We start from the raw sequence: 27,459 nt of genomic DNA, 5'->3' as shown, positions 1-27,459 counted from the left end.
ATTGGTAATCCCTTTTCCATCAAAAACTTTGTAACCCAAACAAGTCATCCATGCGGATTTCGAATGTTGATAATACAGTGGGCAGTCAGAACCTTTAAAACAACGGTGATTTTTGGCCTTCCGAACACAAGAAGCTTGAGTTGATGAGATCCTTACGCCTTTGAACAACACATATGTACATCTTTTGTGGCAAAAGTTTCCAGTATAAACCGGATTCATCGGCGTTGTATAGTTGCTCACGACTTAATCATGTACATATGTATGTACAGTGAAACCTCCCACAAGCGGACACTCACGGTTCCACAATTTTCGTCCGCTTATGGGGACTCTAACTCTAAGTCTAAACTCTAAGTTAAAATTACTATCCCACCTCTTTAAATAATTTTTTTATGTTCTTTTATGGTACGTTCAGTTTTTTTCATATTTATTGAAAAATATATATGTATGTATGTACATTTTTATATTGGGAACAATGAGTATATTTACACATTTGAATATACATATTTGATTGAACATATTTATATTTTAGGCTTCAAAAATTCATATACCGTAGTCTGTCGTAGATTTTCCTGTTTATGTTTCAGAAAAAGGTTTTCAAGATGACATTCTAAGGTCTTGGCGTATTGGAATCCAGTCGTCTCTTAAAAATTGTTTAATGCGACGCAGTTGTTCTAATGCTTCAGGATATGACTTGATCTGACATTCATCCTGGACACATACATGATTTGAGTCTTCGCTTTCTCCGTCAGATAATTCCTCAGTATTAATTTCGTCAATGACAACGTCAATATTATTGTCTTCTGTCGATTAACAAAAACTCTTCTGTATACTGACCTTGCTGATTTTCATTTAAAATCTTTATCAAAGCCGCTAGTGTCGATATGGGAATATCATCCTCTGCCTCGAAGTCAGAACATTCAAGCGCAGCTTTTTGAAACCCGGCTTTCGAAAAACAATTCTTAATTGTTTCTGCCGTTACGTTGTCCCATGAAGATTTAACAAAAAAAACAGCCTCCAAAATGTCAAGAGTTTTTGAAAGTCTGTCCATTGGAATGTCTCCTAATTTTGTCAAAATATGTTTGATTATATGGCATCTGTAATGACACTTAAAATTTTGTATTATACCCTGATCGAGGGGCTGACAAACGGATGTTGTATTAGGTGAGTTGTAGCATTGTCCAAAAATAATAAAATTTGTCTCTTCTGGCAGCCCATTTTTTTATCAAGCTTTTCTAGCCACTCAAGCTTTCCGGTTTGACTTCCATTCCACTGACAAACTTCCTGTATTGCCTCTTTTAAAGGCGCGTGGGTATGCTGCTTTTCCGATAACCAATGGCTTTTCTTTATCTCCAACCACATTGGCACACAATCCTCGCAATTAACCTCGGAAGATTCCCCACATATTCTATTGAAAGTCACATTATGACGCCTACGCCATTTCTCCAACTATCCATTTGACGCAGAAAAATTTTGAATACCTAATCGGCCAACGATTTCTTTTGCTTTTCCTTTATAATAATACCCGATATTGGTATATTTTGGCTTCTGGCCTTAACGAACCATTCGAAACTCAAATGGTCAATTTTTGAGCCATCCGCGTTTAAGAACTTTTTCTTTTTGTTGACGTTATCACCGCCCATCCATATCCTTTTAATATCTTTTATTTCAACTATTGTCTATCTATTATCTTTGTTGTCCGTGGATTAGAGTATCGCGTCTGCTTATGAGAGGTTTTTATTGTTTTCTTTACACATTTGTCCGTTACCGAGAGGTCCGCGTCCGCTTTCGAGAGGTGATTAGAACAAAAAAAATGAGAAAAAGTGTCCGCGTCCGGTTATTAGAGTGTCCGATTATTAGAGTGGAATTCGTTCTAAAAACACAACATAAAGCTTGGTTCCTCAGTTTTTGTCCGGTTATGGGGAGTGTCCGCTTATTGGAGGTGTCCGCAATGGGAGGTTTCACTGTATATGTAAGCATGTGCATGTGTATGCGAGTGTTTACGCCCAAACGCCCGAAAACACCCGCCCGAATCCACACGCCCGAATGTATATTTCCCCGAATTGACAGTTTCCCGAATTTTTTTGCCCGAACGTCTTCGCCCGAACCCATTTGCCCGAATCCTTTTACCCGAAAAGAAAAAAAAATTTAAAATAATTAAGAATTAGTATACACTTGAAGTACATGCAAGAAAAGAACAAAAGAGTGCTATTCCTTTATTTATTCATAACAAATGTTGTCAAAATTCTTGTGTCAAATTCATCAGTCAGTCATTCGTTCTTAATTATTCATAAAAATGGAAGAAATTGAGGAAGTGGGACAACTTGTCGGAAAAAAATTAATAATCGGAGGATACATTTATGTCAGATCCAAACCGTCGAAAAATAATCAATTCTATTGGGACTGTCAATTGGTTCGAAGAAAAGAATGCAAAGCGCGGGCAATTACATTGCAGACAGTTTCTGAGTTAATAGTTTTAAAAGGCCCTAAAAAATCTCCTCATGAACATCCGCCCAAGTTAGAGCGACACCACGTCAAACCTGGATATCACTCCAAAAACGATTACGCACAATAACGGAAGAATACCAAAGATATAAAGAAGAAAACAAAATTTTGGAATACTTAACTAATTTAGCATACAACATTCAAATATCCTAAATTCACACAATTCAATTTCTTTCACACCATGCCATATAATTAAAACTTGTTTACAAAATTTTGAATTTTAATTATTTATTAACATTTTTATATAAAATTTATTTTTATTTTTTCGGGCATTTTTCGGGCATTTTTCGGGAAAATTAATAAGATTCGGGTATTCGTATTCGGGCAAATTTATTCGGGTAAATTATTTTCGGGTGATTGGGTTTCGGGTGAATGTCCATTCGGGCATGTGTTTTCGGGATTTTGACCTGGAATCGTATGCGAGTGAAGGTAAGCATTTCTCAGCGACGGTTTTGTTCATTTTATATTTTATTAAATAGGGGATTCCCCGATTTATTAGGCTCATGAAATTCGATAGAAATTTGAAAATCAATAATGTTCATATTTTAGCCCTTTTTCCAAAAGTTCATATTTTAGAACCCTCAATGGAAGCGAAAAAGTGTTTATATTTTGTTCATTAATTAGGGTGTTAATATTATCGCCGGTTTATCGACGGTTTTGTTCATTTTATATTTTATTAAATAGGGGATTCCCCGATTTATTAGGCTCATGAAATTCGATAGAAATTTGAAAATCAATAATGTTCATATTTTAGCCCTTTTTCCAAAAGTTCATATTTTAGAACCCTCAATGGAAGCGAAAAAGTGTTTATATTTTGTTCATTAATTAGGGTGTTAATATTATCGCGAGTGCACTGTAATTTTTTTTTTCGTTTCACACGTTTTGACTACCCTTGAGTCCAAAAACTGCTCATGAAGACAATCTTATTAATTATATTAGGTACTTTTTGCTCTGTGTTAGTGTCTTAAGTTGATAACACTAGTTTAAAATTTTTCACTTTCAAAAATGGTCCTCGACCAAAAAGCGTTTTTTAAACTAATTTGAGGTCGCTGAAACCAAAAATGAATTTTATTTTTTTTTCAAAGAACGATTTCCGAGATATTCCCAAAAAACCTGTTTTTTGGGCAATCGTGCAGTTTTTACCTGCAATCTCGAAAACAGTGCGTGCCATTTCTTTGAAGTGCATAAATTTCGAAAGGCACACATATAACCTACATGGCAATATATAATTCGTGTCAATGGAAGTCGTAGTTTTCGCAAAACAGCTGTTGAAAGTTAAAAAAAGGCATTTTTGACGTTTTTTACTAAATTATTAAAGTTTATTAACTTTTTTCTGGAACAAAAATTTTTTTATATCGACATAAGATAGGTTTTCTGAAAGACAATTTTGTCACCTACATTTTAAGCCTAAGTTTGTCTGAATCGACGAAAAATTGTAGAAGTTATAACGTATTATATGAATGAAGACAATTTCATCGTATATACATATGTAGGTATGTATGTATGTAATATACTTTTGATGTATTCAATACGGTTTCGAACAAAAGTAAATCATGCCAGCCTGCGCATTGAGTCACGCAACATAACTGTTCTCAGGTTCACTATAATTAAAAACAATATTTATTTTATACAAAAAGACATATATACCTATTTATATATATATATATATATATATATATGTATATATTGCTACCAATTCCAGCTAAATAAGAGGTATGGCCTTGTAGGTATGACCATTGTACGTCTGTATATATTTTTCGGTGGCGCCATATTTCTGCAAGTATAAATTTGTGCACGACGACAGAGGAAAAGAGACGGACTCTGTTGTCGAGTAAGGTCTGGTGCTAAGGCGCGGAATACATAAGTGAAAGAAAGAGAGCAATAGAATAATGAGATGATGAAATTATACAGGCTCCCTTTCGTAAGTCCGTCACGCGGTCGGGCAGTTGAGATTTCCCCTTGCACTAGAGCAGAACTTACTTTGTTTTTCTGTGTTTATATCTGTGTTATAAGAAAATACCCTGAAATGTGCAAGCACGTACCAGATAAATTCTGTTTTATTTGTGGTTTATATATCTTCAAAGAAAGTGCTCGAAAAAAGCCGACCACGCATATATTAGCAGCTTACGAGCAATATTTTGGTTTACGAGCAAAAAACTCTGCCTGCACTACATATTCTGCACGTTTGAACGAATTTACCAAAGGCTCACGGTCATACTTATCTTTTGGTAAGCCATTTGAGTGGAGGAATCCTATTGATCATGTGAGTGATTGCTATTTTTGCCTGACTAAACTTCGAGGAGGAAAATATAGCAAAGCTACGTATCCCGACGTATCATCAGTGACAAAAACCGCACCACATTCTACCCAATATCCAAAACGTGAACCACCAACATCAAAAGCAGAGTCCCTCAGTTCTCAAGGAATGACAGCTTCGATTTCAAATGTCAGCAGTTCCCCAAGCACATCGAGTCAGAAGGCAGAGCCAATTAATCAGAGAGCATTAAACGATTTATGTCTACGAATGTCAAAGAAACTTATGAGACAATGAAAGAGCTACTTCAATTGATTGACTACAGTTCGTATAACTGGAAAATATGCTGTGACTTGAAAGTTGTCGCTCCACTGACTGGTCTGCAGGGTGGCTATACCAAATACAGTGGTTTTTTGTGTCTTTGGGATAGCAGGGCGGATGACAAACATTTCACTCAACAAGTTTGGCCGAAGCGTGTGGAGCATGTCGTGGGAAAAAACAACGTTACCAAAAAAGCACTTGTCGAGAAAAAAAAATTATTTCCCCCCCTTTGCATATAAAACTTGGTCTAATGAAGAATTTTGTGAAAGCTTTGGCAAAAAAACCGGAAAACACAGTCCTTAAATACTTGAAAACCAAGTTCCCATGATTGTCAACAGAAAAAATCAAAACGGGTATATTCGTCGGTCCACAGATAAAGAAATTGTTTACGGACACAGAATTTCAACAATGCCTTGACAGTTCCGAAGCTAAAGCTTGGAAAGCTTTCCAAAAAGTTGTTCATGGATTCTTGGGAAACAACAGGAGCAACAACGACCGTCAATTGATGCATACAATGATGAAATACTTTAAAACTATTGGTTAGTATTGTAAAACGTACATACTCCAAAATATATTTATCATATAAATTGATTGGAAAATTATTGGAAAATTTACAATTAACTTTGTTTTTCTTAAGAGGTGCTCGCATGTCGTTAAAAATGCACCTACTTCACAGTCATTTGGATTTTTTTCTTCCGAATTTGGGGGCTGAAAGTGATGAACAAGGCGAGCGATTTCATCAAGATATTGCTACGATTGAAAAGCGTTATGAGGGCTTTTGGGATCAAGGAATGATGAGCGACTACTGCTGGATGCAACTTCGTGAAGATTCCGTGCACATAAAAGAAGAAGTTTGAGAGTAAAAGCGTATTTTTGACCTCAAACATAGCCAAGACAAAAGCTGCAAAATCACACGTGTTGACTTTATGAGTCATAACTTCTACAATTTTTCGTCGATTCAGACAAACTTAGGCTCAAAATGTAGGGGAGAAAATTGTCTTTCAGAAAACCTATCTTATGTCGATATAAAAAAATTTTTTGTTCCAGAAAAAAGTTAATAAACTTTGATAATTTAGTAAAAAGCGTCAAAAATGCCTTTTTTTACTTTCAACAGCTGTTTTGCGAAAACTACGACTTTCATTGACACGACTAATATATTGCCATGTAGGTTATATTAATATATTAATAATTTATGCACTTCAAAGAAATGGCGCGCACTGTTTTCAAGATTGCAGGTAAAAACTGCACTATTGCCCAAAAAACAGGTTTTTCGGGAATATCTCGGAAACCGTTCTTTGAAAAAAAAAAATTCATTTTTGGTTTCAGCGACCTCAAATTAGTTTAAAAAGCGCCTTTTCGCCGAGGACCATTTTTGGTGTAAACTAGTGTAATTCGCCTTATCTAAGAATATTAAACCAATTTACGCCAATTGGTATTTTGCCGGCGTATAGACCGTACAAAATTGAATACAATATTGAGTCTTAAATTAGCAGAATCCTTCTTCCGAATTCCGAATTGTACTCATTACAACACAGCACTTTTCAGATACTTCATTATAATATTTAATTGGAAAATTAGCAGCTGAGCGTTAGATAAGAAGAAGCATTACCATTGCGCTCGGGTGAGGATTTCATTACATAATTTCAATTAACGAATGGAAATATTAAAAGAAAAGCACAACCGCAACTTTTAACACACCAGAAAGACCACATTTGAGTTTCTACCAATTTAAAATTTTTGGTTTTCCAACAAATACATGAAAGAAATCAATTTTGGATATAACTCACACTAATCCTAATATTGTAGTTTTACCACCAGGAATTCTTAATGCCTTTTTTGAAAGATGATCGCCGTCCTTATATGACGCTAATTATATAAATTGGCTCAAGAATTCCAGTTGATTGCAGAAAAATTCTTGTTATTGCAAAATATTTAATGATTTCAAGTCATTGTGGAAAAACTTTTTTTATTGTAAAATTTTTGAAGATTTTAAATTCTTTTTTTGTTATTCGTCTTTCAGCGACCAGAAAAATTGATTGCAGAAAATAAATGTTCTTGGGAACTGCCTTTGTTAATTGGTTTTTAAAATATCTTTGGAAATTTTTAAATATAAATGTTTTGCAAGAATTTTATAATTAGTTTATTTTATGATTATGTTTTGATCGTTTTAGAGAAAATTTTGTTCTGGAAAATAAAATTATTTTCATTTCAAAGACCCATAAAAATTCCATTTTTATTCTTTTATAAGAGAGTAATTCTGTAACATCGCCATGAGGCTAACATTAATCATCTACTCATATATTAGACACAACATAGGAGCCAAAACCAAGCTTTGCCATATCCCCGTGGGCACTTCAAATACATCTGATATTGCTGCGTTTATTACTGTTCGCTGCCTGCTCTGCTTCAATTAGCTGCGATACGACTTCAGTTGTATGAATTACACCTAAAATCTAGGTTAGTTTTCTAGACTTGATGTACATGTTAACCGACTTGCCTTAAGGTCTCAATTGTGATTCACAACTCGGTTGTTAGTTGAGTTGTAGTTGTCAAATCCGTGTAAAGGTTCGTAACTCGCCTCAACCTTTCATTACGATCCACAACTTAGTGCAGTTCAGTTGTGCCACGTGAGCCAAGTAGCCAAAACAAAATATATAAACATGTATATTTCACTATTCGTTTAAATGTATAGGTTGAACATTTTCATTAAGTGTCCTTAGTTTTAATCCGAACGAAATTAAATGGAAAAAATATATTTTGTGCAATATAAAGCAAAAAATAAAAAAAATTGGTAATTTCGTGAGCTGGCACTGATTGCATTAAGTGAGCTGATGACTCGATTTTTTTATTATTATTATTAGTGTTGAAAACTTAGTATTGGCCGATCTCACATTTCGAACGAGATTGGATGGTCATTAGGCCGGGTCGATTTGTGGGGAGGCAAAAAAATCGCCCGTTGCTCTGTGAAAATCATATTCTAGGGATCAAAATAAGAAACTTTGCCGAAGGAACCATACCTCTAAAACGAATTCTGATGTCCCCCAATTTGGGTCGAACTTTTTAGTTTCTTTTCTCATGTAAAGGCCAAAAATGGTGCTATTTTGAAACGATTGTATGGGGAACCCCCCAGGGGAGTTCCAGGGGGTGTGCCACTGGCATGGGTGGATCGGCCGTCCAAAGTTAGTGGGGGTCGGTCATACATTTGGACTCGATTGGAGCACTCTAAATGGGTCAAAGTGGGATTTTTCGTTCGACCCAAATTGGGGGACATCAGAATTCGTTTTAGAGGTATGGTTCCTTCGGCAAAGTTTCTTATTTTGATCCCTAAAATACGATTTTCACAGAGCAATGAGCGATTTTTAAATCGACCCGCCCTAATGGTCATGGATAGACAAAAAGAGGACAATTTTTAGAAATGAACGGAAATAGCATTACCAGTAAAAATATGTATGTGATGTATCATATTATTGGAAAAATGCAGCAATATCGCAATTGTAATAGGTTGTTTTTCAAAAGCAGGATTCATTTCAAACATTTAAACATAGTTTTGAAGCAATACAAAAAACGGTTACTATAAACCGATTACTATAAATAAAAAACTTTATAAAATAGATACGTAAGCTTGTGAGTTTTATTTAAACGTATTTTTATATTATTTCAGAAAATTTTGTTTGAAATATCGTATGAAATTCGTAGGCACTTTTACCTAATTCGCTTCCTATGGGGTAATGAAGGTCAAGTCACCAAGGCACCAAAGGTATTTGGGACCGATTCGCCATTGTATTTGAACAGTCTTGAGCCGCCATTAAGAACAGGATCAGAATGGCACGGTTAAGTCGTTAGCAAAACGAAAGTAAAAGTAAAAGTACGAGGGCGGTTTAATAAGTACCCGTGTTTGATGACATAGGGCGTTGCTGAGGGAAATTGGTGTGTTAGCATCGTGTATTGCCATCTATCAAACGACGGAAAAACAAATTTCAGTCTGATTTATAAGTTAGTTTGGATTTGGCAACTATTCGAGTAAGACGTGTTTCGTGATTTTCGCTAAGATGGAAAAAGAGCAGTATCGTTCGATAATTCGCTTTTTGTTTTTGGATAAAGCAAAGTTGTATGCTGTCTGTGGGGACGCTACGCCATCTATGTTACAGTTAGATATTGGTTCAACGAATTTAAATGTCAAATACAATCAAAACAATGGAGTTCTCCCGGTGAATCTGCTCCAAAGAAAGGTCATACCGACGATTTTTTGGGGCGCGAACGGCGTCATCCTCATGGATTCTTTAGAAAAAGGAACAACGATCACTGGACAATACTGCAGTGAGTTATTGGACCACTTTCACAAAAAATTGAAGGAGACACGATCGCATTTGGCGAAAAAGAAGGTACTGTTTGACCACGATAACGCACCAGCACATTCATCCGGAGTTGTCACCGCCAAACTGCATGAATTGCGTTGTGAACAGCTGCCGCACCATCCGTATTCACCCGATTTGGCTTCCAGGGACTTTTTTGTTCCCTAACATGAAGAAATGTCTCGCGGGGAAAAAATTTAGTTCAAACGATGAAGTTTTCGCCAAGACAAGGGCGTATTTTCGAGAGTTCGACAAATAGTATTTTTTTGAAGGGTTTAAAAATGGAGGACAATTAGGAAACAGAAAATTTTTAATAAATTGTGTATTCATTTCTAATACGGGTACTCGTAAATCACTTTAAGCATGCACGTCTCCATTTGAACTTTGGATTTCTTCATTGGTAATCGCTGCTTTTATCCACCATGCACAGAAATACTGCCCGCAAATATTCAAAACTTCTTCGTGAACATACAGTAAAATTAATACCGTCATATTTTTGACAACTGCCATCAGCGAAAAAACGTAAAGCGCCACACAACCTAATGGTAGGAGGCATAGCAGAAGTTAGCTTTGACTGCCTAGATAAGCCCTCAATCTCATTGAGCAAAAATTTTACTGCTTATTTATTGAGCCTAAAATAACTAATGAATCTGTAAAAAAATACTCTTAATGACCAAATTTGATTTAATTAGTAAAATTACGTACTTGGCGCTTTATAGTTGTAAGTTATTTACCTCGTTTCTTTTGTTTCGATGAAATATTTCGACGTATATATCGATTATAAATATATATGTAAATCCATTTTAAAATACTAAAATATGTAAATTTTTAGACAAATATTTGAATATTTTTAACTATTAATTAATTTCGCGCTTGTAAAAACAGCTGATCCGAACTACTATAAGGTTGGCAGCAACTCATCCAAGATTGGTGGAATAAAAAGATGCGTGCGTCTTGATGTCGTTCGACAAATGGAGGAACCTACAGTTTTAAGCCGCCTCCGAACGGCAGATATTTGTTTTTTGTTTATGAGGAGCTTTATCATGGCAGAAATACACTCGGAGGTTTGCCATTGCCTGGTGTTTCACGGAGATTCGAACCTACGTGCTCCGAATGGTAGTCACGCAGAAACCCGTTCGTCTACGGCGGCCGGGAAAAAATAGAAACTACCAAATAGAATATCTTGCCACGGTGACATCCCCAGCAAAGAAAAAAAAATGCTTTTCGAGATATTTTTATAATTCGTGCTTTCACAATTTAACTCGGGGCACTTCGTTTTCGTTAGTTTTTTAGTTTAAATATCAAACATCAGAATATTTCCAAGTCATTCATTGAATTTTCACAAACATGTAATTTCTCCTCTGTTTGTTTGTTTTGTTCGTTTGTTTTGTATAATTTTGTAACCTTTATAATGGTTTACAACTTGGTTCAACCCGTCACTCATAGGCCTGTCATAACGGGTCCGTTCCGTCCTTTGCTGCAAAAAATTTGACTGACCTCAAAATAGGTTACGTGCATTTGAGTCGAAGGCACCACCTAAGCGCCGTACGCCGTGCCAGAAATAAAAAACTGGCAACTTTCTAATTTTGCCGTACGGCGAGTGTGGCGAAATTGACAACTGAGACAACAAAGAAGAACAATTTTGTATCGCACAAATTTTTATCGATGGTGTTTTTTATTATATCAAATTAAATGTAGAAAATAAATGGAGTTTAAATGAATTGAGTCAATTCAAATACACCCTTATATTTTCGATAAAATTTTGAAAATAGAGGAAAGGCTAGGCTTAACCAAGCTGTCCTGCAAAATGAATGTGTGTCCCGATCACGAAGTTATGATCGCACCTCCCGCCTACAACTACCATAAATTCTATTAAAACCTTCTTTTGCTTCAATAAGCATTAATTTTATAATATAACTCACAACTCACAACAATTTCCACGAAAAGAGCATATGTTGCTTTTTTGTTTATGTGCGGCAATACTTTCATTGTGGCACCACTGTATGTTTTACACGTCACGTCAGTCAAATGCGTTGCCGCAACGGGCAAAAGGACCCATTGTGGCAGCCCTATATAATGCATTGTGTTTCATAACGCAAAAAATATGTTGAGTTGAGGTGTCACAATTACAACTCAACTTAGCCTGGTCTCAGTTTGGTTTTGAATCCTAATAGGGACGTAAATAATGATGTGTAGTTCGAATACTGATTAGCTTCAATAATTCATTCTAATATATATTCGAGTTTATAAAATTACACAAAAATAGTACCGAAAAATGAATTCGTCTCACTTCGAGGCTCTGCAGACTATAAATAGCCCAGCGCAACTTATACAAAGCATACTTCTTATAGACTTTTTGGACTTATCAAAGGGGGTACACTTTTTTTGGGTCTAATTCATTCAAAAAACAACATAATTTAGTGCAATATCTTTAGTTGCAATGTTAAGATTCTAAGGGTATCGACGGGATGTTGTTGCTGTTATGAAAAAGCACGGCTTTAAGACTTGTTTTTGACGAGCCTATAACCCGGTCCGTTTCGGTAACAAAACTCAGCTAAGAAATTCACAATTCACCGAATGTATTTCTGCCATGTAAAAGCTTCTCATAAAATATCTGCCATTCGGAGTCGGCTTGAAACTGTAGGTCCCCCCATTTGTGGAACAACATCAAGACGCACACCACAAATAGGAGGAGGAGTTCGGCCAAACACCCAAAATGGGTGTACGCGCCAATTATATATGTATATATACAGGGCCCGCCATCTATCGTTACGGATTTGAACTAGGTATTATTTGAAGAATGGTAACACTTAGCTGTCATCTGATTTGATAGAAAATTAGTTTTATTCTTCCGCTGAACGAAAATGGTTGTGTATACGCTCAAAGAACGCTGGGAAATATTGCGACATTACTTTGAAAATCATGGTAATGTTGCAGAATGTGTACGAATGTGTACTTGAAGAAGATGAAGACTTTTACCGAAAAATCATCTTTTCGGATGAAGCTCATTTCCATCTCGGCGGGTATGTTAACAAGCAAAATTCCCGCATTTGGGGCTCAGAAAACCCGCACGCACTCGAAGAAAAGCCAATGCGTTCACAACGAGTCACTGTTTGGTGCGGATTTTGGTCGAGAGTCATCATTGATCCATTTTTCTTCGAAAATGAGCGAGGAGTGGCCGTAACCGTCAATGGAGAGCGTTGAACGAATTTTTGTTCCGAGAAATTGAAGAGGAGGATATTGGTGGCATTTGGTTCCAACAAGATGGCGCTACTTGCCACACAGCGAAGCTACGACCAATCTTTTGCGCACTGTCTTCGAAGATCACATTATCAGCCGAAATTCTGATATCGTTTGGCCGCCTCGGAGCTGCGATTTGACGCCGTTGCATTATTATCTTTGGGGTGCCGTTAAAGACCAGTGTTATGCCAACAAACCAGCAACAATTGATGCACTGAAGACCAACATACGCGATGTCATAGCTGAAATACAGCCGCATACAATCATTGAGAAATCGTTGTGTTGAAAAATTGGACCGATCGTATGGGATGGTGTATGGCTAGCCGAGGCAGCCATATGAATGAAGTTGTGTTCCATCATTAACCGGAAGGATTGTACTTCAAAACGAAAAAAACAGTTTGGAAAAATATTGAGTAGTTTCTTTTTTATAGCATTTTTAATTCCGTACAGTTATATGGCGGACCCAGTATATATACCTATATCTGAAATTACCGTTACTGGAAATATCAGTTTTCGGTACGAAATTACCTTGGCTAAAAAGTACGAGTATATGTAAAGGGTGATCAATTTGGAGGTATCGAATTTTAAATTGAAATAGAAAAATTCAAATTGGATGGGTAATCTTAATTATTTTTGCGTAGAACCGTTCATGACAATTGTTTGTTAAAGATGTTACCTTTCAAATGTTGGGCGCAACTGCACCGTAATTCTACCATCCGTAAACACTAATTTTGAATGACTCGCTGGACGACTTCGGTCGGTGTCTCGTGAATAAGTTAAGTAATGTTGGCTTTCACTGCCTCAATAGAAGCTGGTTAATCCACAAACCATTTGGACTTCACATAACCCCACAAATAAAAGTCCAAAAGTGTGATATCACACGATCTTGGTGTCCAATCCACTCGTCCGAAACGAGATATAAATTGGTCACCGAAACGACGATGCAGTAAATCCATTGTTTCACGGGCTGTATGGCAAATAGCGTCGTCTTGTTGGAACCAAATGTTGTGGAGATCATGGGCTTCAATTTGCGGCATCAAAAAGTCGTTTATCATAGCGCGATAGCGTTTGCTATTAACCGTTACGTTGCCGCCATACTCGTCTTTGATTGATTCCTCCAACCTATAAACTGCACCAAAGGGTTGTTTTCAAAGGATGTAATGGCTTCGGGTTACTCTTCAGCCCAAATACGGCAATTATGCTTACTGGCATAACCATTAAGTCAAAAATGGGTCTATCGCTGAACACCCTAAGCAAATATTGAAAAAGTAGCTATAAAGTACGGTTATTCGAAAATTTCAGTTGATAAATCGTCGCTCTTATTACATACAAACTTACTCGTACATGTGATAATTCATAAGAATCTGTATGAAAATAAAAAGCGAACCGGTCGCCCAAAGAAGCTGTCCACCAGAGATGTGAGCTCCATTTTAAGGGAAATCGACCACAATTAGTGCTCCGAAATTGGCCCAACATATCGCCGAGACATCCGAAAAAAGTTTTCATTCTAGAACTATTAAGAGATATCTTAATAAGAGCGGGTATTTCAGCAAGACACCACGTAAAAAGCCTCTGATTTCGCCTTCGGCTTCGGTTAGCGCAAGCACATGTTGGCAAGGGAATGGATTTCTGGTCTAAAGGAGTATTTACGGACGAATAGCAGTTCAATATACAGTATGTCAATTAATTGTTTGCAACATAATAAAAACTTCTTAAATACATTTTCGAATGAATAAGGTTGTTCAAGTCGTAAATCTCTGGTATTTTGTACCATTCATTCAGGCTATTTTTGCCCACTTTCTTCTTTAAAAAAGTCCATAAATTCTCTATTGGGTTTAATTCAGCATTCTGGGCAGGCGTATCAATGATTTTACTGCAATTATAAAGTAGCCAGATCCTGCAAAGCAACGACTTGTGTTTGGAGTCGTTATCCTGATATAAAGGGTGATTTTTTAAGAGCTATAGAAAAGTGTTTCAAAAAAACACACGTAAAATTCAGAAAAATGCATGCAATTTTTATTTAAATCGATAGTACAGTCCATATAATTTAATGTTTGAAGATTATTTCATGAAAATGTTGACCGCGACTGCGCTTCAAATGGTCCATCCGCTTAGTCCAATGTTGGCGTACTCTTTTCAATATTTCGGCCGGTATCTCACATATAAATGCTTTAATGTTGTCTTCCAATGCGTTAATTGAAGCAGGCTTGTCTGAATAGACATGAGCTTTAACATAGCCCCACAAAAAATAATCTAAAGACGTTATATCGCCCGATCTGGGTGGCCAATTGACAGGTCCCAAACGTGAAATAAAACGTTCACCGAACTCGTCTCTCAACAAGTCCATTGTTACGCGTGCTGTGTGGCATGTGGCACCATCTTGCTGAAACCACATGTCATGCAAGTCAAGCTCTTGCAGTTGGATATCATTTCATGGTAGCGCTCACCATTCACAGTTACGTTACGATTCGCAGCATTTTTGAAGAAGTACGGTCCAATGATACCTCCAGCCCATAAACCGCACCAAACTGTGACCTTTTCTGGATACATTGGTAGCTCTTGCAGTTCTTCTGGCTGATCTTCACTCCAAGATCGACAATTCTGCTTATTTACGTACCCATTGATTCGACTTTAAACTTTCTTAACAGAACACACATTTTTATAATAAAATTCAATGATTTGCAAGCGTTGTTCGTTTGTAAGACGATTCATGGTTAAATTATAGACCAAACTGAAGATGTTTGACAGTGAAACAAAACACGAAACGTGCTTAATGTCAAGGTAGTACTCCTTTGTCATTGTATCATTAAAAAATCACAACTCACCCACACCATTGGACGAGACGCAATCCCATAGAATCACTGAAATTTGGCAAATTTTACTGTTGATATTCTATTTTTTTTGTTGCAGAGCTGTGCGGGGCTTTCTCCAAACTTCACTGGGTCCATCATGGCTATACAGCATAATTTTTGTCTCGTCACAAAAAATTACGTCATCCCAATATTCCACTAGCCTATTAAAATTGGCAATAGAAAAACTAAGCCGTTTTTCCATATTAACTGCAGACAGTAATGACCTTTTTCTGGCTATTTGCGAAGAATATTTGTGCAGTCTTAAAACTTTCCGGACAGTCTCATGACTTACTGGTTTTCCGCAATCATTTTTTATATCAGCTGTTAACTGCCACGTAGTGGGGATCGGCTGATCCTTTTTAAAATTTTTGAATGATCGCGTCTAGAGAGCTTTGGCGGTCTGCCTCCTGAGCGGTTTAATTAAAGCCTGTTTTCTCTTTCTGCGCGTTGCATAATATTTTAAATAGTTCTAAACTTAATTGAAAACATTTCCGCCAACTCGTTAGCCGACTTACCCTTGTGATAATTAAAATAAAATAACTGAATCAAAATTTCATTAATTTGTTTGCCCGGCATTGCTAAACTGATTAAAATGTTCACTCTTAAAAGCATCAGCCATACTGAATGTGTGCCAGAAACGTACGATCATAACACGCGTTTATTTGCGTTCAAATTTGCGGACCTTCAGTTTTACTTCAAGTTGTGTTTGCATTTTGCAAAGCATTAATTGACAACGCAATATATGTCGAATTGTAGTGTTGCTTGTTTGTATGTATGTGGAAGCGATCTCCGGGCTAAAATATGAAGGTGAAGAAATGCGGATATGCAAAGGAAAAATTTGATACCTACTGTCAAGCAAGGCGGTGGTAGCGTAATGGTTTGGAAAGACGTTGGAAAAATGCAAGGTTGGGTTTTCCAACAAGAGAACTGCACTAATTGCCAAAGAATGGCTCTTATATTACGTATCCAGACAACTAAATACACCGCCGCAGAAGCAGAAAAAGAAGAAGAGAAAAATTCGACGAAGTATGGTAACTAATGCAAACTCGATAAAGAAAGATTTGATGGAGGCATGGAACCAAATAACGCAGGAAGAGCTTACTCTACTAGTTGGATCAATGCCACGACGCCTTCAAGCAGCGGACCTATTAAATACTAAAAGTAGATGCTTTCCATTTCAATTCAACCGGGCTATTCGGGTCATGTTCTTCGATTTCGATGAAACTTAAATATGTTGCTCTCTGGTCAAAATAATGAGACACGTATTTTTTTGTTCGCCCGAAAAAAAATTTTTTCAAGAGTTATCGGCAATTTTGTTGTTCGGCTCAAACTCGAATTTTTTTAATTGTATAAGAAAAAATTTTTTTTATACGCCCATAACTTAGTCAAATATGAACCGATTTTAATAATTTTGGGTTCAAAATGATCGTAATTACTTACACGAGCGACTTCATGTAGAAACAATTGCAAAACAGTAGTTGAAAATTTTTTATTTAGCAAAAAAGAAAAAAAAATGAAAATTTTTTCGAAATTCAATATTTCAAAAAGTGTATTTTTTTTTTTATAACTTTTTCCAAATCAAGAGGACACCTCAAACTTCAATTAAGCTGAATGCCCAGTAGCTAAAATGAGTTGTTATTGAGTAATGAATTTTTGAGTAAAAACCCTGTTTTGCACTTTTTGTTTTTTGCAAAATAAAAAATTTTCAACTACTTTTTTGCAATTGTTTCTGCATAAAGTCGCTCGTGTTAGTAATTACAATTATTTTGAACCCAGAACCATTCAAATCGGCTTATTTTTGACTAAGTTATGAGTAATTAAAAAAAAATTTCTTATATAGATTCTTTCCATTTCAATTCAAAAGGGCTATTCGGGACATGTTCTTCGATTTCGATGTAACTCAAATATGTTGCTCTCTGGTCAAAATAATGAGACCCGTATTTTTTTGTTCGCCCGAAAAAAAAATTTTTCAAGCTTTATCGGCAATTTTGTTTTTCGGCTCAAAATCGATTTTTTTTTAATAATATAAGAATTTTTTTTTAAATGCTAAAAACTTAGTCAAAAATAAACCGATTTTAATAATTTTGGGTTCAAAATGATTGTCATTACTTACACGAGCGATTTCATGTAGAAAAAATTGCAAAAAAGTAGCTGAAAATTTTTTAGTTTGCAAAAAACAAAAAGTGCGAAACAGGTTTTTTACTCAAAAATTCATTACTCAATAACAACCCATTTTAGCTACTGGGCATTCAGCTTAATTGAAGTTTGAGGTGTCCTCTTGATTTGGAAAACGTTATAAAAAAAAAAAATACACTTTTTGAAATATTGAATTTCGAAAAAATTTCAATTTTTTTTCTTTTTTGCTAAATAAAAAATTTTCAACTACTTTTTTGCAATTGTTTCTACATGAAGTCGCTCGTGTAAGTAATGACAATCATTTTGAACCCAAAATTATTAAAATCGGTTTATATTTGACTAAGTTATTGGCGTTTAAAAAAAATTTTTTCTTATACAATTAAAAAAAATCGAGTTTGAGCCGAACAACAAAATTGCCGATAACTCTTGAAAAAATTTTTTTTCGGGCGAACAAAAAAATACGTATCTCATTATTTTGACCAGAGAGCAACATATTTAAGTTTCATCGAAATCGAAGAACATGACCCGAATAGCCCGGTTGAATTGAAATGGAAAGCATCAGTATTCAGTTTCAAATTAATATATAACTTTTTTTTGTTATAAAGCAATTGAAATAATATATTTTTGGTAAATTTATGAATATTTATGAATTCATAAAAACCTACATCAACAGTTTTTTCAATTATTGTATACCTTCTGGGAAACAAGAAAAATGCTGCTGCTTGTAGACTCAAGTCCTTCACTGTATATAAAATTTTATTGAAAAATATTAAATTTTGCTCGATTAATCGCGTGCACGGACGGATGATATTATATTACAAGCTATAACTCTCTTGTACTAAGAGTGACACTACTTTTGTTATTTTAAAAACAAAGGATCAAAAAGACTTTCGTGTTTTAATTTTGCACTGCTTCTTGATGGGGGAAAATACCGTTCCAGCAAAGTGCTATGGAGAATCTGCTCCATCAGAAACAACAATAAAACGATGGTTTGCTGACTTCAAACGTGCTCGTAGAGACACCGATGATGCACAACGTAGTGGACGTCCAAATGGGTCAGTAACACCAGAAAACATCAAAATAATTCACAAAATCTGGAATTTATCTATAAGTACTTTTTGCTTGAACATCCCTAAAATTAGATTTCAGAGGTCCAGACAGGCTTTAAAATTTGTTCGTAAATAAGTAATTTGTTGATATGTTGATAATTTAGAGCGCTGTCCAATTAGATAATGTGGTTTTTCGATTTCAAATCGGGTTCGTCACATTTCTTTTTTACGTGCGCTTTCCAGCGTATCTTTGCATCGAATGTAATATTTTAGTATTTGGCGACATTGACGTATAGGATTGTCGATTCATCCGAAGATTGGTTTGGTTGCTGTATTTTTCAGAGAAAAAACTATGTAGGTTGATTTGCTCTTGTTTAGTTTAATCCTCCAATTTTTGGTCCAGCCCAAAATCTTGAAGCTTAGTAGCAGCACCTTCAATTGGTATGTCTTGTGTGTAGAGGAGATACAGCAGAGGCCCCAAGATGACCGCTTGCGGTACTCCAGCGTTTTTGTTTTTTAAGCACAATAGGCATTTTTGTACTTAACGCAAAAGTACCTGTGACGGAAGCAACCCGCGGAAATGGGCTGGTAGCATAGAATTAAACTTTCGGAGAAGCCCTAGAAGTTTGGAGTAGCTCAAGAAAAACGGCGGAACATACCTTAGCGTGTTTGATGGTGCTTACAACGCAATGAATTTGGTCGATTGTTGAGTGGTGGAATCAAGTGATTCGATAAGTGGCGGTAGTCGCGCCAATAGCATTTTTTTTTCAAATAATTTTCACATTACTGGAAGCAACGACATTGGCTTTTATGAGAAGACATCGTTAGGAGATTTTCCACGCTTGGGTATCATTATAATTTATGAAACTACGGCGAAGTGCATGTTTCATACCATTTGTTTATGATAAAATATTATTAAAATAAAAAATTTTGAAAAAATCTCTTTCGATAACTTTAGTTAAAGCTTAGAAGATGCATTATGAATTTTTTCTAATATTTATAAAGGGTGAATATTTATAAAGGGTGATTTTTTAGCTATTATCTTTTTAAACAATTGGTTTAAACAGCTGACGCACGTTTCGTGTTTTGTTTCACTGTCAAACATCTTCAGTTTGGTCTATAATTTAGCCATGAATCGTCTTACAAACGAACAACGCTTGCAAATCATTGAGTTTTATTATAAAAATGCGTGTTCTGTTAAGAAAGTTTAAGATCCACTTTTTTATCGAAAAATTGTGTTCAGCGACGAAGCTCATTTTTGGATCAACGGATACGTAAATAAGTAGAATTGTCGATTTTGGAGTGAAGATCAGCCAGAAGAAATTGCAAGAGCTACCAATGTATCCAGAAAAGGTCACAGACGGTGCCACATGCCACACAGCACGCGTAACAATGGACTTGTTGAGAGGCGAGTTCGGTGAACAATTTATTTCACGTTCGGGACCTGTCAATTGGCCACCCAGATCGTGCGATATAACGCCTTTAGATTTTTTTTTGTGGGGCTATGTTAAAGCTCATGTCTACTATTCAGACAAGCCTACTTCAATTAACGCATTGGAAGACAACATCAAAGCATTTATATGTGAGATACCGGCCGAAACATTGGAAAGAGTATGCCAAAATTGGACTAAGCGGATGGACCATTTGAAGCGCAGTCGCGATCATCATTTGCATGAAATAATCTTCAAGCATTAAATTATATGGGCTGTACTATCGATTTAAATAAAAATTGCATGCATTTTTCTGAATTTTACGTGCGTTTTTTGAAAAATTTTCCTATAGCTCTTAAAAAATCACCCTTTATATGTAGTAGAAATAAACGCCGGACGCAAACGTCCTATCGACATGGGATTAAGGAGCCAAATGGGATTAGGGTTAAGTAAGGATGGGAGATTTCGCAGCATAAAATTAAATAACGAAAAGCCGCTCCAATCGCACCATCGTCGTATGCGTCGGCTGTCCAACGTAATTTATCCTTTTATTTTTCTTTCTTTCTTTTATCGCTACATTCTAATGCATAAAACGTTGTTCTTGTTCTGGTGCTACCACCTTTAATGAATTTGCTTAGCTTTATTAAAAGGCTTAGTTAGTAGGTATAAGAAAGATAGCTCTAGCACAGTAATATTGTAATCTAATTTTTTTTACAAAAAATAATAAATATTATTGCTAAAACATTCGTGTTCTTATTACTTGTGCTATGTATAAAGATAAGACATAAGGCTTAACTTCCTGCCAACCATTTTTTAACTGCTTTTAATCCTCTAGAGATTCCAGGATTTCCTTGATTAATAAGACATTGTTTTTGGATGCCAGGTTATTGAGTGCCTTGTGGCATTCTAAGAGAGTTTTTGAGTTGTAGGTATAGCTATCTAAAGCTTTTAGAACTGATTGGCTGTCCGAGAGTATTCTAATCTTTACTCTCTTATGGTTTCTACGTTGCATGATGTTTGCTGGAAGATGGTGGTGTCCCTGGTGAGAGTGAATGATTTGTGGATTCTGGGCCCCACTACTCCTGCTCCTACACCATAAGGTGTTTTTGATCCATCAGTGTACCATTTTTGTGAATCATCATTCATCCATTTTGGGTTTGTTTTCCACTCGATCCTCTCCGGAAAGGTAACTGTGTATCCTTTTGTGAAACAGAGGGTTGGGTCAATGTGGTCTGAAACTTGAGCCATGCTTATGGTGTTTTTGACTTTATTTAGGATACTTAGGTGACCGGTGAGGTTGCCTAATTTGAAATTTTCTTTCATGTGTAGCATGAGTGCTTGCGTAGCTGCTTCCTCTTGGATTGCTATATGAAGTGGTGGGAGATTAAGGAGTGCTTCCATGCCAGCTGTTGAGGTAGTTCTCATAGCCCCTGTGATGCATAGGCAAGCAAGTCATTGTACTTTGCCCAGTATGGTTACCGCTGTTTGTTGGATAGATTTGCTCCACCATACTAGTGCCCCATACAGTATGATTGGTCTAACCAATTGCGTGTATGTCCAGAAGGCCATACTAGGGCTGAGGCCGCAGGATCTCCCTAGTAATTGTTTGGTTGCCCACAAAAATTTCGTGGTTGTTTTTGTTACATTATTTATATGTGACTCCCAAGTGAGTTTTTTATCTAAGGTTAAACCTAGATACTTGACCGCTTCCTTTGGTTCTATCACTGTTTCATTTATTTTCAATATAGGAAACTCCAACTTTCTTTTTCTTGTGAAGAAGATAGTTGTGGTTTTGTTAGGGTTGATCGACAGCCCCTCCTTTTTACACCATTCCCATGTTGTGTTCAATGCATTTTGCATTAAGTCTGTTAGTGTCCTTTCATGGTTGCCTTTTATTATAACAGATATGTCATCTGCATAACCAATGGTTATAAATTCCTTAGCAGTGGAGAAAGAACTCCTCCTTGCGGACATCCCTTTACTGTTGTTACATTAAGTTCAGCTTGGCCTAACGAGGCTTTAATAATCCTCTGATTAAGCATTTGGCTTATCCTATGTGTTAATATAGGGTTTGCACCTCTTTTCTCGAGTGTTGTTTCCATGGATTTGTAATTTGCGTTGTCGAAGACTCCCTCTATATCTGAAAGCGGAGAAATATTACTAACAGATCAAGAGATTTTAGAAAGATGGTGTAAACATTTTAACGACCTTTTAAATAAGAAACACCCGGACGTGAATTCATCTTGGGAACATATAGCTACGGCTGAAAACAGTATTCTGCCACCAACATTTGACGAAGTCGTTGTGGCTCTTAAGAAACTCCAAAACGGTAAAGCAAGCGGTGAAGACTCTATAGCGGCTGAGCTCTTAAAAGAAGGAGGTGAACAACTGCATAAATATAATATTTGTACCACTTAGTGATAGACGCATGGGAAAGAGAATCTGTACCCTCTGATTGGCTGGGATGCATAATCTTCCCAGTGTACAAAAAAGGAGACAAGAGAGTATGTGAAAATTATCGTGGTATTTCACTACTTAACTCTGCTTATAAGGATTTTACTAATGTCTTCTATCATTGTATCAATGAATATGCAGAGACCATTATTGAAGACTATCAGTGTGGATTCCGCAAGGGAAAATCCACAATCGACCAGTGCTTTGTCCTCAGTCAAATCTTTGAAAACCACCTCGAATATGAAAAGGATATTCACTGCCTTTTTATAGATTTCAAACAAGCCTTTGTTGATAGCGTCAGGAGAGATACAATTTTTTACGTACTGCTTAGCCTAGGAATTCCAGCAAAGTATATAAGGCTAATCATCGTTACGCTCACGGATACAAAAGCAAAAGTAATCATCCAAGGGAAGCTCACAGAGTCATTCGCAATTGAATCTGGTGTCAAACAAGGCGATGCACTATCCTCTGCCATATTCAATTTGATGCTGCATTTTGTTATAAAAGAAGTCAACAAAGGTGGTACATTACTGATTAAATCAACGCAAATATGTGCCTATGCAGACGATATCGCCATTCGTTCGAGGAACACGAACGACTTTGTTGAAATAATTTGTATATTTTAGTTACAAGGCAACTTTATTTCGTTCTCTTTAGACCTTCTGTCCTTCAGTCTTTTCTCAAGCTTTTGCATGCAAGTAGGCTTTGCATATCATTCTTGCGTTTTGCTGTTACAAAGAAATACTGAATTGTTCTTTCACACGAAATAACGCGTTTTATTCAAAAGACTTAAATGAAACGTTTTTAAAAATTGACAAAATTGCCAACGATATTGGCCTCTTCGTTAAGGAGTGTAAAACGAAATACATGCTGAAATCAAGACGGTACACAATGAACGACGAAAAGCGTGTCGGACGCCCGAGCACTTCAACAACAGACGAAAAAATTGATGGAAGTCAAGAAAATGGTATAGACATATCGATTGGCTCGTGCCATTCGATTTTTTTCAATGATTTGTTCATGAGACGGGTCGTCGCAAATTCGTACCAAAACTGCTCAATTTCGACCAAAAGCAGATGTTGAACTCTGTCCGCGACGACCCAAATTTGCTCCAGAGAGTCATAATTGGTGACGAATCGTGGGTGTATGGTTATGACGTGGAAACCAAAGCTCAATCATCTCAATGGAAGCTGCCGCACGAATCAAGACCGAAAAAAGCGCGCCCAGTTCGGTCGAATGTAATAGTTTTGCTTACCGTTTTCTTCAATTGCAGGGGCGTGGAGCATCATGAGTTCTTGCCACAGGGTAAAACGGTCAATAAGGAATATTACCTGCAAGTTATGCGCAATTTGCGCGAAGCAATCCGCCAGAAATGCCCGGATTTGTGGAAGAACAAAAATTTGCTCTTGCACCACATTAACGCCCGTGCTCACACATTGTTGCTTGTGCGCGACTTTTTGGCCAAAAACAACACACCAATGATGCCACAGCCACCGTATTCCCCAGATCTGGCCCCCTGTGACTTTTTCTTGTTCCCGAAACTGAAGAGGGCCATGAAAGAACGACGCTACGCTACGATTGACGAGATAAAGACGGCATCGAAGGAGGAGCTGAACAAGATAAAAAAATGATTTTTTGAAGTGCTTCGAAGATTGGAAAAAACGTTGGCACAAGTGCATAATATCTCATGGGGATTATTTTGAAGGGGACAAAATAGATATTAATGAATGAATAAATAATTTTTGAAAAAAAAAACAAAAAATTCGCGATACTTTTTAGACATACCCCCTATGTAATATACATACCTACATCTTATTTATATTTTACAAAACATTTAGTGTTTAAAAAGATTATTTCTGCGGATCTATAACAAAGAAATATTATATGTATTGGTTTAATATTATTTCTCAGTGAAGCTTTAAGTTACTAAAGATCGTGTATTTTAGTGCCACATCCGCAGTTATGGTTTTAGGATTAATAAGAATAGAAGAATTAAATATTTTAAAATGTACAAAACTTTATTTTCAATCCCATTTGTATTGCTCTGAAAACAAAACCCCTTAAGGGTTTGAAGTAGACACTTCATAAATAGGGTAAAGAGGAGTAAGTAAGTAACCTCAAACTAGGAACTTTACAAAATTGAATTGGAAATCTATAAATTCAAGAAAAGAAAAGCCAACTAAGACCCATATAGCCTCTTCCGTGGAATCATTGAAAGCTACTTTGAATCCTTTACACTTAGATGTAATCTCGTAAAGAAACACTGTGCCCTTGGGATGCTTAAGGGAGGGCTGAGCAATGAGCAATGAGGAGACGATAAAGACTATTTTGCTTTCCAATTTCTCTACAAATATCAGGCTGCGTAAGTCTTACGCGAAAAGGGGATGCCTGTTTTGAGGGAATAACTCATTCTAAGCTTTCTAGCCTATTAGTCTTGATTGACTTGCATATGGGCTTCCTCAAAAGCGGTTTGCCCTCAGCTCATTTGAGATGGTATATATTTTCAATCGCGTCCGCCGTTGCCGAACGGCTTGACGAGATCTGTAGGTTCCAATATCCGTGCATGAAACGCAATAGATAGAAACATTTCTTTCTAGTAGCTGTCGCCTCTCGGCAGGCAATGGCAAACCTCCAAGTGTATTTCTGCCATGGAAAAGTCCCTCATAAAAAACCATCTACCGTTCGAACTCGACAGTCGGTCTCACCATTTGTGGGAAAACATCGAGACGCACGCAAACAAATAGCTCCTCCTCCTCAACCCAAAAAAGCGTGTAAGCGCCAATGATACATATGTACCTATATTTGTATATTCAATCGCAGTCTCCTAACTAACGGAATAAATAGTGACAACTTGTAAGTGAATTTTCTTTTATTGCTGTAAGAACGATTGGAAATTTTTTCTCAATTCCTACCAGGGATTCCTAAAGAAATACCACTTCCTCAAACAAAATGGAAATTTAAGGTGGGACACAAAAAATATGTTTGTTTCTGTAAAATTTTTGGATTAGAAATCGACTAAAATCAATTTACCGAGGTGGTACTTCTAATATTATTTCAAAGGTAGATAGAAGTGGCAGTCGGTCTTTAAACCATCTCACTTAGACCATTGCCGATACCAACTACTAATTTTATTGAGAAATGAGCTTCCCGTTAGCAAATCTAATTTTTGCACTTTACACAACAATATGTGTTTGTTGGTTTCTATTCCTTCTGAATTGTCACCAAGAACGGAAAAAGGCTTGCATTAAAATTGAGCATTTAGGGGCATGGTTTGAATACTTGAATGCGTCTAACAAGGCAGATACATGAAGCAATAATTAAAGGTGATGTAAGTAGCCTAATTTTCACCCTGTGTTAGCCATCTTGAAGCTACTTAATAAATCCGTGTTGTCCTCTTGGAAAAGCTACTTTTTATTTCAGAGCAAATTACAAAGAAAAAGTACTCAAAAGCGTAGAAATTAAAACTTTTGCTGAAAAAGTTAGCAGGCAATACTGATTTGCCTATTCCATTTTGCTTAGACTTTCGCATCCTTCAATTCTATTGAAAGTTCTGTGAAAATCATTGTGAAAATTACATTGCATTAATTGCATTTTGCATTAATTGCATTGTTTTGGGCCTTTTGATAAATAGCTGCCACATAGCCACATTTAGGTACGTCTTTCGTTGCAGATTATCAATCTGATTTTTTGTTAATAACTGCTTAAAATTTATATACATACACAGGTGTGATGAGAGCCCGTTGCTGCCACCAATACTTTGCGTTTCATCAAAAAAAAATGAACCCAGTTTTAAATAACAGGCATTTATCCACGTAAGCATGATTTCTGTGGCAAAAAATAACTTTGACATTTAGCATCTTTTGACCACAGAAACATATGAGGGTTGCTATTAATATTTCTGGTCTACAAAGTTTTTAGCAGTTTGACATTTCAAAAAAAAAAAATTGCTTTATCGGCTTAATATATTTAGTAATCATTTAAGTAAATTATAAGAAAAAAAATGCCAAAGAATAAGAAAATAAACGGAAAAAAAGATTTCTTGAAGAGCTTTATTTTTAATAGCTTAATATTTTTCGTGAAATAACATTTTAAGTAATTTAATAAAATTGAGATTTTTAGAATACTTTGTTTATATTTAAAGTACACTCAAAACACTACATTTTTCTTAACAATTTTCGGGGAAGATTTTAAAAAAATGCCTGTGTTTTCTTTACTATTAATTTTTTGATTGAATCTTTTAACAGATGAAATATGCCAAAACCAAGCTGTGTTTTGTGCCACAAAACGTGGACAAAAGAGAAAGTTAAGTTTGTTCATGTTCCCAAAGACGAAGTGAAAAGAAAAAATTGGGCAAAATCATGCAGCGCTTCGTTGAAGCCTGGCGAAAAAATTTGCATGTATCACTTTTCGGCAAAGGATTTCGAGATCGGACCAGGTTGGAAAGGGAAATAAAAGTGGGTTTTCCTCGTTAAGAGTTTCCACTATTCTCAAGTTGTTTTATTTAGTACTTCAGTGTAGGTTTACAAGTGACACATATAGATTCCTATCCGATGCATGGCCAAAATACATATATATGTATATATGACACAAATCCATGGGAATAGTTAAGTTAAAAATATAAATAATTAAATACCACTTATAAAATAACATAAAATTATTCTATGGCTTACAACGACCTTTTTCAATTTTTTACTACATTTTCAGAAAGGTGATAAACTTATGCCTTTTTTTCCCTTGCTTCCAAATTGCATCAATGGATTAAGTAGCATCCGAAATCAGTTGTCAAACTTTACTTAACCTTGTATAATTGAATCATGAGGCAGATAGTGCCAGTAGAGCAAAATGAATAAGAGCAATGAATTTGTTTTT

This window comes from Anastrepha obliqua, chromosome 2 (assembly GCF_027943255.1).
Source record: "Anastrepha obliqua isolate idAnaObli1 chromosome 2, idAnaObli1_1.0, whole genome shotgun sequence".
NCBI lineage: Eukaryota > Metazoa > Arthropoda > Insecta > Diptera > Tephritidae > Anastrepha > Anastrepha obliqua.
Note: the sequence above shows the minus strand (reverse complement) of the source record.